The sequence below is a fragment of the Cyprinus carpio genome, chromosome A13, assembly GCF_018340385.1.
Source record: "Cyprinus carpio isolate SPL01 chromosome A13, ASM1834038v1, whole genome shotgun sequence".
NCBI classification, from domain to species: Eukaryota; Metazoa; Chordata; class Actinopteri; order Cypriniformes; family Cyprinidae; genus Cyprinus; species Cyprinus carpio.
Genome location: NC_056584.1, coordinates 12,180,489 through 12,199,792, shown reverse-complemented (window position 1 = coordinate 12,199,792; position 19,304 = coordinate 12,180,489). Strand labels below are relative to the sequence as shown.

The window sequence follows — 19,304 nt, the reverse complement described above, 5'->3', positions numbered from 1 at the left end:
CCATGCAAATTAAGTGAACTTAACAAATAAAAATTGTATAGCTACTTTATTAAAATTTCAATCCAGATTTTCCATGATAACAACTTGACATTTTACATAGAGTAACCACATTTACTTAAAATGTATTTAAAATAGATTAATGTAAATTAACTTAAATTAAGTCATGCCAACGGTTGCCTTCATTTTTTTATGTTTTTATAAACATTTCATTTTTTTTACATGGTGCATCTACGTAATGGATCCCAAGGTTAGACCAAACACACACACACACACGCATTACCAAATGTCCTCACTCACATAAGGATGAAAGACCCCAAAAGCCGCTGAATGAAAGTCTGTGATGGCTAATTCATTACATTACATAACGTGCCAATGCACAACTAGATAGTGTTTGAACCCAGTGCATTAACATTTCTCCCAGTCCTCCCTTACGTAAGCTGTACAATACCCACAGTGTGTTATATAAAATACATTTGATTTCACAGCTGTTGCTGTCAACCCCACAAATAAGATCCTGTGTTCCTGTCCATTCGCTGATTGCTTTAGCTACATGACCGAATTATTTGCCCATTCAATATCTGAGGCCACTCACATTGATTGCTTAAGAGAATCCAATACACAATTCTCCCAAAAAAACCTATCTAAATCTTAATCCGCACTCTATCTCCATCTAAAAATCGACCATCTGATAAAAGAAAATGTCATTTTTTGATTGATTTGTAAATGTCAGATGTTATCACAGTGATTTATTTTACAAGAAGTGGTGTGCTTTAAAAGTTCAGGCGACAAAAATGTGTTTACTTAGTTTGAATGAGTTTTGGACTTGCACTTTTCTTTTTTGTGGAGGACACACTATTGTCGACTGCAAAAACAGAGGCACGTATATTGCAAGGTAATTACACACACACACACATAAAAACATTACATGTGGACCTTCTCTGTCACGCTACACAGCTGTGTTCATTTGTGCCGGGGTGCACAGCCGGCGATCATGAACGGTGACTAAGACATCCATGCGACGTTTCCGAACGTCATAAATGTGCTCTTATTTCTGGATGGAAGAAAGGAGCATTAGGATAGACTGAGAGGAGCGGATTGGGAGGTGTGTGTGTGTGTGTGTGCGCAGGTGGAAGTGAAGTGGTCAGCCCTTAAGTGATTTACTGGCATTTGCTCTTTGCAGTGAAAATGCATGACAATCAAAACTGAAAGAAAGAAAGTGTTGAGAAAAGCTGATTTCTCTTGCCAGAGGGACTGGCCATTAAGTGAGTCGAGCTGGTGGCTGGAGCTGGTACCTTACTAAAGTGATCTCGCTCCTAATTTCAGCCCTTTTACTGTAAACATCATGCTTGGTTAAGAGCGGTAACACATGAATTGAGAAAACCACTATTAGTAAATGTGTTCCAGTCCTTAAGGCAAGACACCCCAGGGTAAATATTGTAAAATAAATAAATAACTGAACATCTGAACATTGGATGAAACCATGTTCAAAATGTTCAATTTAATTTTGTTGACATATTAGACAAAAACAACAACAACAAAAAACCTAGAGAGGGGATTTTGGACATCTCTTTTTATCATAAATCAGAAAATGTTGTCAACAGCCGGGAAAATAATCAGGCAAATGATATATATAAATAAACCCCTCAAAAAAACATCAAACTATAGAAACTAGCCCTGGTGTATGTAAGGGCTACTGAAGTAGAGATTCTGGCTCAGTGGAAGAGAAGAAACTCATTTTGAAACAGCAAAAAAAAAAAAAAAAAAAAAAAAAAAAATTCTCACACCTGACCAGTGCATGAATAAACAATGTTTTTGCCTGTAGTGTTTTGCATTAAGGTATAGAAATTTTTATATGAAAAAAATACACAAAAATTGCTGTGATTTTTAGAAATTTGGTTAAATAATAATGTACACATGCAGTATGAGATGAAGACTCATATTATTTGATTTATTTTGCATGGAGTGAGTCGCCCCCTCATGGGTGTCTCCATTGAGCTACACATAATCACATTTTGTCGCTGAAATGTGTTGCAGGTTTCTGGGTTTGTCTTTTTATTCCTCTAAGATTAAAATGAGAACAAGCACTGCACTCTTGCTATTTTCTCACCTGATTTAATCAACAATGTCTGCTTTTTTATCAAATTATTTCACTGGAATCTTGTTTCTCTTATTTCTCTCCACAGAGAGAATTTTAAAACATTTTCTTCTCTTCTAGATGCTACTGATTTTACTGAGGGGTTTGTAAAGTAAGGAAAACAGAAGAAATGCTGCAGTTAACAACCTCTTGTGTGCAATGCAAGTGGCTATAAACGTAATCAGATCATAATGTGTAATTGTAAAAATAGAAAACAGCTATTTTAAATTGTTATAATATTTCACAATATGCAGTCTTGGTGACCACCTTATCAAATCCAAACTTTGGCACGGTAGTGTGTATATAAGTACATGGACTAAAAGACACTTTTGACTCAAGAGACCCAAGGACATCTGCACAGTCCTAGCGCCTTCTAAGCCTTGGCAGATGAAGACACATTTTTTTTTTGATGGTTTGTTGTCTCCTTGTCAATTAAAATAATAAAAACTCTAACGAGCACTGAGTTTCACATGATGTCTTTACCTACCGTCAGCATATTTCTCTCCATCTCACTCAAGCTTCTGGCTAATAACCCTGACTTTGCCACCTCCATCAAAGAGCTCTTTGAGGATATAAAAGAACATTATGGGTATGCTACAGTAGCTAGCAGATTCCAAGCTCTCGCCTTTTTCCTGACCTTGTAGATTTTAGATATCTACAGAAGAGATTTAACAACCTGAAAATGGTGATTGATGGTCAGGCTCAGGAATTTAGGCCCAAAGTCCACTAAAACAAAATCATTTTGGTCTATGAACGAGCGCACGTATCTGTTAGTGCCAGACCTCTGGCTCGTATAGGGCCATGTCAGCTGCACTCACAGTATCTACTCCATAATATTTTATTGCAGGTGGGTGAAGAGAGGTTTTAGGCACACACTGTATCTTTTTTGTAATTAATTTATATTGATGAAGCTATAATTTACCACACAGAGTAGAAACACACATCCTCCAAACACATATAGAGAATGAATAGTTTTACTTGACATGAGAGCAAAAAAAATGCTAGCGAGGTGTTAGGCTACTAAAATAGTGTTTTGGACTGTGAAGGAAGTTTGTGGAACACCGTGCCATTCATCTGGGAGTCATGGAAGCAGATCAAATTACCATAATTTCTCTTTTTACTAAAAAAAAGTGTCATAATATATAAAACCAACTCCCTTAATACTAAATGTATTGATTTAATCATTGATTGTTCATTTTTTCTCCTAGATTGTAGCTACAGAATGATCTCAAATTGCACTCTTTCATAAACTCATGTGCACAGCTGCATAAAAGCAGAATGTCAATAAACCATATTGAGGACTTTAAAAATTCAATAAAAATTAAAATTAAAAATAATAAGTAGACAAAACATATGGAAATGCTAATGAAACTATGGTTGATCTATCAAGCATTTTACTGCTCAAGTACTAAGCAAGGGTTTTTCAAACTTTCTGATGCCAAAGAACAATGGAATTATTACAAAAAAAAATCAAAATACCTGAGATCTGGCTTTTTTTTTTTTTTTTTTTTGACACTGCATTCAGCTCTACCCACTGTTAATGTTAGATGTATAAACCTGAAGAGAAACTAAATTATGGCTGTCAATAGATAAACATTTATAAAAATTAATCTTGATGAAACCGTAAAAATGTCAGATTCTTCACAAAACAGTTTCAGACACCGTCACACCTAATTTTACAGTATATATTGTACGTACTAATGTACAGTGTAACAGGGAACATTAGAAATAGGTTGAAACTGTAGTTCAGAAGCACAGAGACCATCTGGAGTGATCTGACGGAAGAGCTCGTGACAATTAGCATTTAAGTGTTAGTGTAAAAGTGTCCACCACTACACCATAATTGTACAAAGATTAGAGGCTAAGTGATTATTGAGTGCATGTGCTTTTTAAAGTTCAATACCACCTTTAAGGATCAAGAACTCTGAGGCAAATCAGAATCAGGGTGAATCAGAGGGTCTGTGAGGCCTGCACATAAAAGCACAGGGAGCTGTTAAAGGCAAATACAACAATTCTCTAAGGAGAAAATCAAGAGCTGGGGTGAGGAGAGGACACTGCTGACCTCAGCAAAGGTCAGTGAACAACATGCTGTTGCAAAAGGGGGAAAAAAGTTTGCTTTGTGGTTAAGTGCATGGAAAAGGGTAGAAATAGATGCCCTACCTTTGCCAGGAATATTAAAAGAGTTCGAAAAGGTTTATGAGTATGATATCTGACTTCTTGAACTGGACGTGTTGGACAAAGAGATGGCAGAGCAACACACACATAGAGAGAGAGAGAGAGAGAGAGCGAGCATGAAGATCTGCAGAAGTTACATTAACATATTCATGACAGAACCTAATGGCTGTAGTAAGATATAAGTTGAATATTATGCATACCTCCAATATTCAAATAAGCTTCATATTTATCATCCGTTACATTCAGATATGTGGCTCACCTATATTAACTGAGGTGGAATAAACTAATTGTATGCTTGTTTGACATAATGCGAAATCATACACAATCACAATATATATCTTGCATCAAATCAAGCCACAATCTCAAGTTTTGCATCTGTGGTTAATACTGAATTGACATTGCTGCTGAAACAAAAAATTTAACGTTTTAATAAAACTTTTTTTTTTTTATAAATCTGTTAAAAAAAGAAGAAGAAAAAAGTGTGATGCTAAATTATATAGATAATTACAGCCACTAATTACAAAATAAAAGCATTTTATTTTTTCTCGAATAACAAAACTTTAAAAGCAATACTTTTGTTATGCGTGGTAGTTTTCAAAATACAAAAAAAAACAAAAAAAAAACATGTACGAATAATAATAAAATAATAATAACATCCAACTTAAGTACAGGTAAAATAAAAAATATGTGACAGTTATTTTTTCCCTAACAGTATTCACATCAGAGCCAGTTTTGCTCTTTTTCTTCCCATTCCTTCTCCACAAAAGGAACTGTGGAGCATTCACTACACAGATAATATGAATGAGAGAATGAGTGAGAACAGACAGCACATGAAGTAATCTCTGCCGTCACGGCCTTCTCGTATTCAGGAGCACTGAGCACTTAGCTTTACCTATCCTCTTCCAACCCCATGAAAGCCAGTCTGCTGTGATAAAGCTATCAACAGATATGGCACTGTGTTCCCCTTTATCCAAAGAGACTCGCACACATGTTTGAAATGGACAGACACTGAGGTAGACCGCAAACTGTCTGTAAGAAATAAGATTACCAAAGCCATTCTATTTAATGATGTCCACAGGACTGGGGAAAATAAGCGATGTGTGTGTAGAGAAAATCAAATCACCCTCCATTCCTTGGTCCAGAATGGCTGCGACAAAATAGCCAATCAACATGGAAAGCTATCCAGTCAGATATAAGTATTGTTGCTTATTGTTAGAGCATTATAAACACTTATTGTTTTTTGATTTTGTTTTAGTGGATTTTGGGCCTAAACTCCTGAGCCTGACCATCAATCACCATTTTCAGGTCGTTAAATCTCTTCTGTAGATATCTAAAATCTACAAGGTCAGGAAAAAGGCGAGAGCTTGGAATCTGCTAGCTACTGTAGCATACCCATAATGTTCTTTTATATCCTCAAAGAGCTCTTTAATGGAGGTGGCAAAGTCAGGGTTATTAGCCAGAAGCTTGAGTGAGATGGAGAGAAATATGCTGACGGCAGGTAAAGACATCATGTGAAACTCAGTGCTCGTTAGGGTTTTTATTATTTTAATTGACAAGGAGACAACAAACCATCAAAACGAATGTGTCTTCATCTGCCAAGGCTTAGAAGCCGCAAGGACTGTGTGTGATCAGATGTCCTTGGGCCTCTTAAAGACGAAATTATCTATTTTTCTTTTATGCCAAAAATCACTAGGATATTAAGTAAAGATCATGTTCCATGAAGATATTTTGTAAATTTCCTACCGCAAATATATGGAAACTTAATTTTTGTTTATTAATATGCATTGCTAAGAACTTCATTTGGACAACTTCAAAGACGATTTTCTCAGTATTTTGATTTTTTTGCACCCTCAGATTCCAGATTTTCAAATAGTTGTATCTCAGCCAGATATTGTACTATCCTAACAAACCATACATCAATGGAAAGCTTATTTATTCAGCTTTCAGATTTTGTATACATTTTGAATTTACACTTAGGACTGGTTTTGTGGTCCAGGGTCACATATATTAATGAACATAAAAAGGGGTGAGTAAAGCAACCAGCTGTGAATGTGGACTGAAAAATACCAGAGGGTGGGGTACAGGATCACAGTGACAAACTAAATATAAGTCGGTTCCAGTTGGATGGACAAATCCCCTCATGCTCTGCCCCCTAACCAGCCCTCAGATCTAAGCTGATGTCATCCTGAGACAGGAGCGATAACCCCAGGGAGCAGAGTGAGGACAGGAAATGCTTTCATCACTGGGATCAAGCAGCCTCCTCTGCACATGACTACCCTGATTCTCCTAATTCTACTCATTAATGAGTCTGAAGGGCTGGGCTTATTTGATCTGGATTAAACCTGATAACCAGGTAATGTTAAACCATGAGCACAGACTCATGATTAATAAGAAGACATGCCAATAATGGCAAGCAACAGAGCAGAAACACATGTGCAAACACTGCTGGGAATTGATTGTCTCTTTTTTTGTAATTAATACATTACCACATTGTTTATTTAAAAACAATTGGGTTCAGAAATTTGTAATATATAATATAATGTGATATATATACAGTAAAACAGCAGTACTGTATGTGAATATATTTTAAAATGTGATGGTAAGACTGAATTTTCAGCAGCCTTTACTACACTCTCCAGTCAAACATTTATTATTATTATCAACCTTTAACAAAACTCTCCAGTCAAACATTTATTATTATTATCAACCTTGAAGACAGTTGTGCTGCAAACATTTATTATTATTATCAACCTTGAAGACAGTTGTGCTGCTTTTTTATATATATATATATATATATATATATATATATATATATATATATTTTATTTTTTATATAGGATATATATATATATATATATATAATTTTTTTTTTTTTTTTTTCAGGATTCTAATTTTACTAAAAAAAAAGAAACAGCATTTATTTTAAATAGAAATCCTCTGTACGAAAAAATGTATAAACTATCACTTTACTATCACTTTTTACTGATTTAATGCATTCTTGCTGAATAAAAGTATTAATTTCTTAATAATTTTACTGTTTTTAAGTATTAATAAAAAAAAATAAAAAAAATGAAAAAAAAAAAATAATTATGCATCTGCTCATTTGATTCAGCTGGTGTGATCAACTCTTTCAGACTGAACCCGGGGTGAGATATGTTATAAATGCAGAATCCCTGCCAGTGTCTGACATGAAATAGATAAAGAGAGTGAAAGAGGAGTGAGTGACTGCAAGAGAGTGACTGCAGGCAGCAGAAAAGTGAAGACTGAGGGTGATGAATGCAGAGCACAACTCCAACTGTGATAGCAATCACTCGTATGTCAGCAACTCACTTCAGCCTCAGGGCCGACAGCGACACATCTCTCACTTCCTGCGTATGTGTCTAGCCTGTGGACAGGACTCTACAGCCTTGACCTACACAATTAACCCACATGAAGTATGAGACTACATAAAATACTGTTGTTTTAGACACTCGTGACCACGCGTAACCTTCACTGACTGGCGTGAGTGCACATGGGCCATGAGACACAGAGAGCAACAGAAAACACATTTGGAGCATTTGTCATTGTGTCAATCTTTTATTATCACTTTGTATGAACAAAATGAGCTTTTCATAAGCAAATAGTGAAAGACACTGTGCTCTAGCTGAGAGTGGGGGCGGTTTCATCTCTTTTTCTAGTCGATAAAAGAGTCATTTAAAAGGAAGATGCAAAATCTCTCACTGCGGATGGCAGGAGTAAATATTATTTTCTCTTTATGCACCAAATAGGCCAATAAATCTGAGGGATAGATGCTTTTATTTTGAAAGCAGTTTGACTGGATGTCCATCAGATGTTATGAAGGTCAGCGGTGCTTCTCATGTTACTTGGTTCAGTCTATAGATGACTGGTACTGATGAGAACAATTAAGGGCTCGTGTTACAATCTCATCTATATGTGGCTAAGGTAAAACTGCTTTAATGGGAATGATTCACAGCCACAATCAATACACAGTTGATACTAACAGGCCACAGTGCAGCTGCACTCTCACATAGGGCACAGCAGGATCTGACTGACGACTGCTGGGAAGACTGATGACTTTGCAGCCCGGTTACAAGCAGCACCACCTAATCTGTCCAAAACCTTCACATGTAATATTTAAAGTAGAGTGGGAATAGATAAGTAGGGTAAACTTTTTGATGGCTATACCATTTAAATATTTGGGGTCAGTAAGAATTCTTATTTAATGAATTTAATACTTTTATTCGGCCAGAAAAAGCTGTTATTTATAAAAAATAAATAAATAAATAAAAATATTAACAACTGTTTTCAGCAATGATAATGATAAAAATGATACCTGAGCAGCAGATCAGCATATTAGAATGATTTCTGAAAGATCATGCAACTGTTCTGAAGATTCAGAAAATTCAGCTTTAACACCACACTAAATAAAAAAAACCTTAAAACATTATAAAATATAAACAAACAAATTTAAAAAGCAATAATATAATACAATACTACTTTCAAAAAACAGGAAACATCAAATAAATAAAGCCTAGTTGAGCATTAAAAACTTCTTTCAAAATATCAGTTCACTGACACAAAACCCTTTTTTTCTCTCACACAGACAATAACAAACATGACCTCAAAAATATGAACTTTTATGAGTTACACCAGATTTCTCAGGATTATCTAAACTCAAAATGCAATGGAGATTAAAAAGCACAAGTATTTAAAAATGGTCTTTAGTTCATAAATGAGAATACTGAGAGAATGAAGATATTTAGTTTGTCAGTGCTTTCCTAAATTGATGAGCACAAAGCTGACTCATGGATCATTAAACATATTATTTTTGCATAACACACTTCATAATGGTTTATGCTCGGTGCCCTATTTAGACACGAGGGCTTAGAGAGCCTGACTTGAAATCAAAAAAAAATTTCATGGATGATATTTACAGTAATCTGATGTTGTGGTCCATTATGATGAAGGTATTGGTGATCATAATGCTGTTTTGTTCAAAGTCAGAAAATCTCAACAAAAAAAGTAATCAGTTCGCAACTTTATAATTTACCATATTTAATATATCAAAATAAAAAGCTCATCTGTCAACAGTTTGGCATTTAACTTCTGCAACAAAATAATAGCAAACCTCATTATTCACATTGAAGACCTTGTTTTCACAAGAACTTCACAAAGCCAATAATGGTCACCAATGCTAAAAAATAAAAAATGGTGTTATGATCATAAAACCTGGACAGTTGAAGCACCAAGATGAACTTCAACATCTGCCCTGACCAGACAAATCACCTGAATTGAACATTATCAAACCACTGTTGGCAGATTTGGAGAGAAGAGTGAAGAGCAGATTCCTTCCTCCAACATCTCTGAAGCAACTGATAGACAACCATTTAATTGTAGAGTATTTGAAAGTTGTATGACTCTATTCTATGAAGGTTAGGAGGTGTATTAGTGATAAACACTTTAATAAAGAAATACTGCTTAGTTCCCAGGTGTTCACATTATTTTGTTCAACCCCTGTACTTGATAAATAAGAAAAGGCTGTTTTGGACTGGACTAAATAAAACATACACCTGGCAGCTGATCTTACCTGTATTTTAATTGGCCATGAAAAGTTGCTGACATAAACATGGAAAGTGATGTTGGGATTTTCAAGGAAGGAGAATGTCTCAGAGGAGAAGCTGACTCTGTATTCTTTGATGTTAGTCTTGGATCTCCCTGGAGATCGTAGCTGCTGCAAGGAGACAAAACACAGCGTCAGCAAAGTGCACATCAGCCAACAACAACGCCCGCATACAAAACCCTCTGCAAGATTAAATATGGCATAACATTCTGATCAACCCTGCAACTATAAAACATGTGAATAAAGCCATTGTAAGGAACTTGAATACCAACAGGTTTAAAGGGATACTCCACCCCAAAATGAACATTTTGTCATTAATCACTTACCCCCATGTCATTCCAAACCCGTAAAAGCTCCGTTCATCTTCAGAACACAATTTAAGATATTTTGGATGAAAACCGGGAGGCTTGAGACTGTCCCATAGACTGCCAAGAAAATAACAGTGTCAAGGTCCATAAAAGGTATGAAAGTCGTCTTCAGAATACTCCATCTGCCATCAGATGTTCAATCTGGGTTATATGAAGCGACGGGAACACTTTTTGTAAGCGAAGAAAACAAAAATAATGACTTTATTCAATAATTCCTTTGTCAACGGTCTCCTCTGTGTCTCTTCATAATGCGGTATTCTGTGTATGATCTTCTGTGTCATCCACGCCACAAGGATGCACTGTTTTATTTCAAATCAAAGCTAAATACATGTAGAAACAGCAAATCCTTGTGGTGCGGATGACACAGAAGAACGTACACAGTATACAGCCTAAAATTGTGTTCCGAAGACGAACAGAGTTTTTACAGGTTTGGAACGACATGGGGGTAAGTGATTAATGATAAAATTTTCATTTTGGGATGGAGTATCCCTTTAATAATGAAACTATCATGAAAAAAACCCTAAAATATTCAAGCTTCTTGCCGCTTTTCAAAACATTTGAACAGATTAAATGGTTAATAGTGAATACAAGGTCTATCATAAAACAGTAAATCTTGAACCACAAATGAACATGAACATCAGTCAGTCTATACTGATGATTCCCAGATGACCCCTTCAGAGGCTGTGCCATTAAGTATGACAGAATGAAAAACTGATTTATTTTAGTTATTAGCAAATCATCACAATGCAATATGTGACTTTTCCATAACCCACTCTTTTGAGCTCAGTCTTAAATATTTCTATAAACATGCACTCACACCTGTCTAGTGATCATTGGGAGTATGGTTTATCTGTGTCTATAGAACATATTTCTATAACACTTCTCCACATATCTGTTTTTCCGAAAGCTTTATTCAAACAATACACAAACACTTCCTATACATACTTTAACCAAATACAAATATCTTTCAAATTAAAACTTTCTTATGAAATAACATTATCCTTCCTATACTTACTTTGTTCAGCTAGGACTATTTCACAAAGTAAATCTTTCTTTTGGGATTTAATTTTATTTTGAAGTATTACATAAAATACCATAGCATGAAATGCTTCACCTGTTGAGCCAATAGACCATGATATGTTGAGGTTGAAATTGTTAGACGCATTAATTGGCATATCAAGGTTCTTATTGGTCTGCAAAACAAACATCATGACAACAACAACAAAAATATTTAGCTGCAATAAAAAGTTTACAGTATTTTTTTAACATATTAACAATGATGTTGACTTCTTTTTAACCATCATGTTGTGTGCTCCAGTCATTTCCTGAAAATGCTGTGTCAGTGTTTTATTTTATTTTATTTTTTGCTGCACTTGTGGTGTTCCCAGTCAAAACTTTTCAGCCTAAAAAAAATGCTTATACATTTTTTTTTTTTGTGTGCTATATTATTGCCAAATATTTGATTAATTTTTAAAAGGCCAGCCACAGCAATTAGGTCAAGGATTTTCAGCACAGCATAATAGTTAAATTTAGAAGAATAGGTTATAAAATTATATTCTAATGCCTTTAATATATCATTTAATTCTTACAACAATTATCTAAATGAAATCTGATCATTTCAAAATCCTGCTCCACATAATTGTTGTAACCATCAACTAATTGCCTGTGACTGTTATACCACACAAAAAATGGTGTCTGTTTAGGACACAGATTTGGGCTCTGCAATTTTTTGATACACAAAATTGAAAATCACATACAAATTGCTCAAGAACATTTCATTTGTGAACTGGTAGTCTATCAGAAGATTATCTAGTCGGGGGGTGGGGGGGAACACACACACACACATACACACAAATTCTATTTGGAATTTATATATCAAATTGTTTCAGCATAAAAATCATGATTATGTTAGAAAGTGATTGCTAGGCAAAAATTCTTCATGTTCATGTCATGTTGAAATTACAACATCATGGCAATCACAGCTATTCTTCAAAGTAAAACAAACTCATTGGGAGAGAAGAGCAGTTTTGATATGAAGGACTTTTTGACAGCTCACATCTGCACGAGCAACTAAAGGTCAACTTGTCCGATTCAATTGTGAAGAAGGCATATGATTAAATAGCAACAGACAGAGGAAGGCTGAGGATTGATTTGATTGTCCAGCGGGTCAAAATTAATATCAACTCTGCCAAGGGAAAAAAACACTGAACTGTCATTGACATCATTGCACAAAAAGATGAAAAAGCTTTCACTGGATTCTAGTTATCATTTATGACCTTTCAGAAATCGACAGAACCTTTTAAAGATTAAAACATTAAAAAATATATAGTTTTTTTTTTTTTTTTTTTTTTTTTTTTTTTACAGTTCAAATTATTGTTAATCCAAATCATCAAGACCTTGATAACACATCATCAGCCCTAAAATGAGCATTTGCAATCTAGCAAATCAAATCAAACTGTTTCTGACCCCAGACCAATCCAAGAAAAAACTTCCAGGCCTTGTTCACAAGATGTTTATCTCTGCATATCCATGCATGACGTAGCAAATTCACACTAAACCGCAGCAGACTGGAAGATGTTCACAGAAAGCGAGCGAAACTAAAGGATATTAGCTTCAACAAATAGCCGTGTTCATTCCCCAAAGCACAGAGAGAAGGAGAATTACCACAGATCACATCAAAGCAGCCATCTTGAGCTTATCTCTCCCTCTGACCACTCAGAACCCTCTGTTGTCATAGAAATAGAGAGATTATTACAGCTTCTCTATCTCTCTTTCTGCTTATTCTTGCCCCAGGTACACAGCAAAGCTATGTTTATCCCATAAGGGTCTTTTTGGTAAACTTCAGAGAGTTTTTCCATCCCATGAAGGGGAAAATAAGAGCAGTAAAACTTAAAAGGCATATCAACAGGCTGCTTCGGGTGGTAGGATATACATGTAGTTATGTCTATGGTGCTTGAGAGAACACTTAGAGCTATTTAATGCCCACTCTTTTAGATTTCCTGGTGTGATGATATTAATACTTTTGAGTGTGCATCTGTGTTCACTTGCATGACTGTATTTATATGTGTGCATGAGTGAATGCATATCAAGAAATTATCAAGCACAATGTTAATATTAAACAAACCTAAATAGCAATATGATGAAATATTTTCACTAACTCCCAACATTTTTGCATTCATTCAGCTATAAGCCAATTTTATTGTACAAATTTAGCCAGTACATCAAATTTCCCCTTGAGAGAAATAATGCTAAATAATGTGGTTATTTTGTGGTAATGTAATTCAGCAAAACTGTATGAAAACATGTGCTGCTATTCTATTTCAGAGGAATGAAATGATTAACATATGAGGTTATTAACCTTTCATAAACTCTGGAATATTTTCACCATCATTTTATAAAATAAAACATACATAAGAAGCCAAAAGAGGACATTCTGATTACAAATGACAACATCATAGTCATCTCCACTGATTAACAAATAAACAAATTAAACAAAAATACATACAATAAATAAATCAATAAAACTAATACAAAAAAACACAAACAACAAACCCAACAAACATAGGTATATTTTCCTCTAAACATCCTGCAGAACACATTTCATTTCCAGGTTTGGAGGTCTGAAATGAAGCAATAACAGAAAGACATCCCTGGCAAATGGGATCTAGGTATTTTATTTAATGTCTACTACCATAAACGTTATCATCCTCAATTTTGGAACACCTTGCTGGCGGTAATGAGAACAGCGGAGAGTTAGGGACATCTGGAGTCATCTTTTTTAGAAGCAGGAAAGAAAATGGCACATTTCCCTTAAATAATAAGCTGAAACAAAGTATCAATTTTTTTATATATATATACATATATTTATATGTATATATATATGTGTATGTGTGTATATATGTATATATTATATGTGTGTGTGTGTGTATGTGGTGTGTGTGTGTGTGTGTGTATGTGTGTGTTGTATTTGTTTACCTAATAATATAAGGTCAGATATTCATGTTTACAAATATTTACCTAATAATATAAGGTCAGATATTCATGTTTACAAATTATTTAGAAGGTATGCTGTAGCTAAATACCAAGTTCTGTCAAGAAACTCTAGATGGCGCAGGCTGACGGGTCCCTAATGCAAACTGATGCTATTCACAGCATTAAACTACTTGGCACAAGCTGATTGGTTCATGTTGCATACTCAGACAATAAGCTTGCTGCTTTACATTTGAATGGCTGGCTAGCATTAACTAGAGCATTTCGCAGTTCACTTTCAGAGTTCCTCTGAAACCCTCCACCTTCCCCAGCTCCACCTGCATAGATCTGCTAACGGTTACTATACATGCTATTTCTGCAGCAGTAGTATGTCTTAAATATTCACAGCACCGTATCAGCGTATGCATTGGCAGTAGCAAGTTCCTGTACTTTCTAGCAGCAGCAATAATCTACAATAAAAGCAATAACCAACAGCAGCAGCAATTCAGCAGTGTAGCAGATCTATTCCGCCAAATACATGAACATTGTGATATCCATACCATGCTAAAATCTTCTGAGAGTTGTCATGATTCTTCTGAGAGTCATGATAGAAATACTTTTTTTGTTCATGTGTACCAAAACGCAAAATACAATCTTAATCATACAAATTTGTGACAGTGGACCAAAAAACCAGTCATAAGTCGCATGGGTATATTTGGGCCAAAATGACTGATTCTTTTTTTATGCCAAAAAACACTAGGATATTAAGTAAAGATCATCTTCTATTAAGATATTTTGTAAATTTCCTACCATTAATATTTCAAAAATGTACTATCATTAGTAATATGCATTGCTAAGGACTTAATCTGGACAACTTTAAAGGTGATTATCTCAACATTTTGATTTTTTTGCACCCTCAGATTCCAAATATTCAAATAGTTGTGTCTCAGCCAAAGCCAAATTTCCTATCCTAACAAACCATACATCAATGGAAAGCTTATTTATTTAGCTTTCATGTGATGTATAAATCTCAATTTCAATAAATTGCCCCTTATGACTGGTTTTGTGCTCCAGGGTCACATTTTGCATGTTTTGAATGGAATACTATACTTTTGCAATATGCGCTGTGTATTCATATGTCATTTTTTTCTGTTCTGTCAAATTGTTCTCTTAACTTGACTATTTCATTTCTAGTGTAACAAATAATCTGGGCACAGTATCAACCAACATCTCCTTTATCACTGACTATCTGCAGTGACTTCATTTGAAAGCCCTTATTATATTTTAAAGAGGCATAAATAGAAAGAATCAATTGACATTAGAGGTTCTGGATTGATTGCATCATAGCTGTATCTTAACATCAATTTCTTTTCCATAGCATCAGCATGACCAAAATACAGAATAAAGAAATTTAAATCCTAATTCATCCTCATGCACTGTAACATTGGAGAAAGATACCTACATCTAAGGCTTAAAGCTAATACAATTATTTTAAGAAAATAAGAAAGGCCCTTAGATGTCCAAATAAAAGTGCCTTTGTGTGCAAGCACAAAACAGCCTGACTACAATTATTTAGCCGTCTAGGCAGAATGCCTGATTAGTTTTTGATGAGGGGCCCGAGGATGTCTGTTAGTGACTGTCAGGCTGGTGGGACACTCATTTGGGTATGTGTTTAAAGCAGTAGTTATGGCTTTGATTCAGGCTGAGGAGATTTAGCCGTCGATCAGTGTGTCAGGCATAATTATCTTTTTAGGGATTCTTAATATCTTTTCATTGTTAAGAGTTTCAGAGCTGTCTTTAACGAATCATGGACTTGAGTTAAAGTACAATATGGTTCAAAAGTTTGGGGTTGGTAAGGTTTTTTTTTTTTTTTTTTTTTTTTGTCTTTCACACACATCAAGGCATTTATTTGATCAAAAATAACTGTCAAAACATAATATTGTGAAATATTACTAAATTTAAGATAGGCATTTTCTTTTTTATTATATTTGGAAATGTGTTTTTTTTTCCAAATTTTGAGTCAGACATGCCAAATTCAGTGAGTTGCTGCCTGGATCATTCATTCAGTTTGTGAAAGAATCGTTCAATGTGATCTGTGAACCATTTCAATAGGTTCACAGAAAAGAACTGACTCAAAAGAATGATTTGTACACAAATTAGAAATAACATTAAAGCATGCCTTGATTTCTTCAATTACGAGGATTTATATGATGGTTTATGTTTATATTTGTTTTGTTTTTTCTCTGAAATTTAATGGAGCAAAAATAAGGAAAAGAAAAGATTTCCCAAAGAAAGGAAAAAAAAACTAATAGTGTTCTAATAGTGTGAAATTGCAGTAAAGTACAGTAAAAAAAATACTTTATTACACAGTCCACCACTGCTATGTACTATTAGAATATGATACAACATGGTAAATATGACTAATATTATGATAAATACAACAAAATAATGACAGTTTTGATTGCACGACATTCATCATCATGCATATGGCAATTGCATTATGACCCTAATGACATTGGAGGTCATACTGTAATAAATAGCTATGCGTTGAGTTTATTCAAGGAGACGTTCAATTACTGTTACGATGAGTTGCATTTATTGTCATCATTAGTATTACCATGTTTGATGGCCCTTGATTTTTCTCCTTGTGATAACATACATTAGTGTGTGTTCAAGGCTGGTCGAATTAGCCTGTTACAAAGCCGAAGCGGCAACATCAATCTCAGTCAGTGGGTAAATGTCACTGACGTTCCCTTGGGGAGTGAGACTTGTCTCACTCCAAATTGCCTCTCCTCCATGGCTTTAAATGGTCAAATTAGCGAGTGTGTCCACCCCACATATTTGAAGCTGGACAACTGAATCACTGCACATGTGTGATGAAATCCATAGTGACAGAGGGATGGGAGCAGCGCTAGTAAGAGATAACAGCTGGATGCTGGGAGTGTGAGGTGCTGCTTGTGGTTGCGGGATGTGTGTGTGTGTTTATACGTGTTTGACTGTGAGAGAGATTGCAGGCCAGCTGCAGTGCACACTTTAACGTTTTACTACACCATACAAGGAGTATGAAATGAAGAAGCACAGTTGCTTTAATCTGAACTTGAGTGTAACATAATCATAGATACCACAGAGGTTATTTTATCTAGCCATGACTGACATCAGATGCCTTACGCCATGTGCTGTGAGTTTAACGTGCACTTGGAAACGCAGCCTGTGCCAGGTTCACTTTATTTTCACATTACATAATTTCTAACATTATAGTGGACAGAAGTTTACAGCATTTAACTAATATTCCACCAAAATAAAAGTGTGAGGCTTGAAATTTTATTAAACAGTACAATTGTAACAATAATGTTTATTTATATATATATATATATATATATATATATATATATATATATATATATATATATATATATATATATATATACACACACACACACACACACACACACAACTGGTCAATAGTTCGGGATCAGAACAATTTTTAATGTTTTTTACAGGTTTTCTAATGCTCATCAAGTTTGCATTTATTTGATCAAAAATACACTAAAAAAATTAATATTGTGAAATATTATTATGAGGTAAAATAAAGTTCTGAAATTATTCACTGATGATTTAATCACAAAATATTTCTCATTATTCCAACCTTCATTAACACATTAAACTTCATAAATAATTATAAATTACTGACTATAAGTTGCTGACTTCTAATATGCTCATTTATTATCAGTGCTGGAAACTGTTATGCTGCTTAATATTTTTTTGGAACCTGTGATACTTTTTTCAGGATTTTTTGATGAATAAAAAGTTCAAAAGAAGAGCATTCATTTAAAATATAAATATTTTCTAACAATATACACTACCGATCAAAAGGTAGGAGGACTGGACTGGCTTCATGCTTTTTTAGAGCAAAAGTAAATTTTTATTCTTTCTTTTTTTTTTTTTAAAGAAATTAACACTTTTATTCAGCAAGGACATGTTAAATTGTTAAGAAGTGAAAGCAAAGATTTATATTGTTAGAAAATATTTATATTTTGAATAAATTCTGTTCTTTTTAAGTTTTTATTAATCGAAGAATCCTGAAAAAGTATTGCAGTTTCCAAAAAAAATATTTGGCAGCACAACTGTTCAATTCTAATAATAGATTCTAATAAAGGTGATTAATGAGAGATTAAATGACAATTTTAGAATGCACAGTCACAGGTGTATTTATCTGCATTTTACAATAGAACATCCAATGGGAATCTGCTTTATAATTTGTGTTTCATTTCAGCTGGAAAGAGGGGGGATGCTGGAAAGGATTTGTTGACCACAGGAGGATATGATGCAGTGCACTATCAATCATGAAGTGATACAACAGTATTGTGCTGCAGAGACTGGAGGGGAGGTCAATTATAAATAATGCATTGGTAATAAATCCTCCTACATACAGGGAAAGCGATTCTGGTCTGCTCATAAAATCCTTGCAAACCCCTCACACGCGCTTTGACACACAGTCATCTCTTATGTGTGTTGATTAATCATAATACTGAGAGCCTTTCTGCCACAAGGCACCTTTTGCCTTTGCAATGCAGTAGATAACACAAATGTCTGGGTAACAAACGGAAACCTCAGATGTCAAAAAAAAAAAAAAAAAAAAAATAGAAGCAAGAGTCACACAAATTGCTAAGAACAGAATGGATCACCCACTGATGATTTTGCATCCATTAAAACAAATGGGCTGTCTGGATGTGCTCTGCTTATCTGAGACTGTAATCAAATGGAGCTTAGTTTTAAAAACATTCACTGGTGGCATTAAAGGGCTGTTTACGTAAGCCTGGTTTGGTTGGTCAAATCTTGTCTGGGATGGAATTTCTGGGAAAGTGGTAGTGACAAGAGTAATGATTTAGAACAGGCTTTTTTATTTTCTTTGAGTACTGAGTTTAATTTCCTGCTGTCTTGAAGTTTGAGCTCACAGTCATTTTCAAGAGAACCCGTGTCTGCTGCTCCTGAAGATGATGGCTCTGTTCTGTGGCTGTGTCATTTTCTGTACATCTTT

General features: G+C 34.7%; 1 pseudogene; it reads right to left on the bottom strand.

Moving 5' to 3' along the window:
- LOC109065427 overlaps positions 1-19,304 on the bottom strand; it is a 146,659-nt pseudogene that overhangs the window by 56,040 nt on the left and 71,315 nt on the right.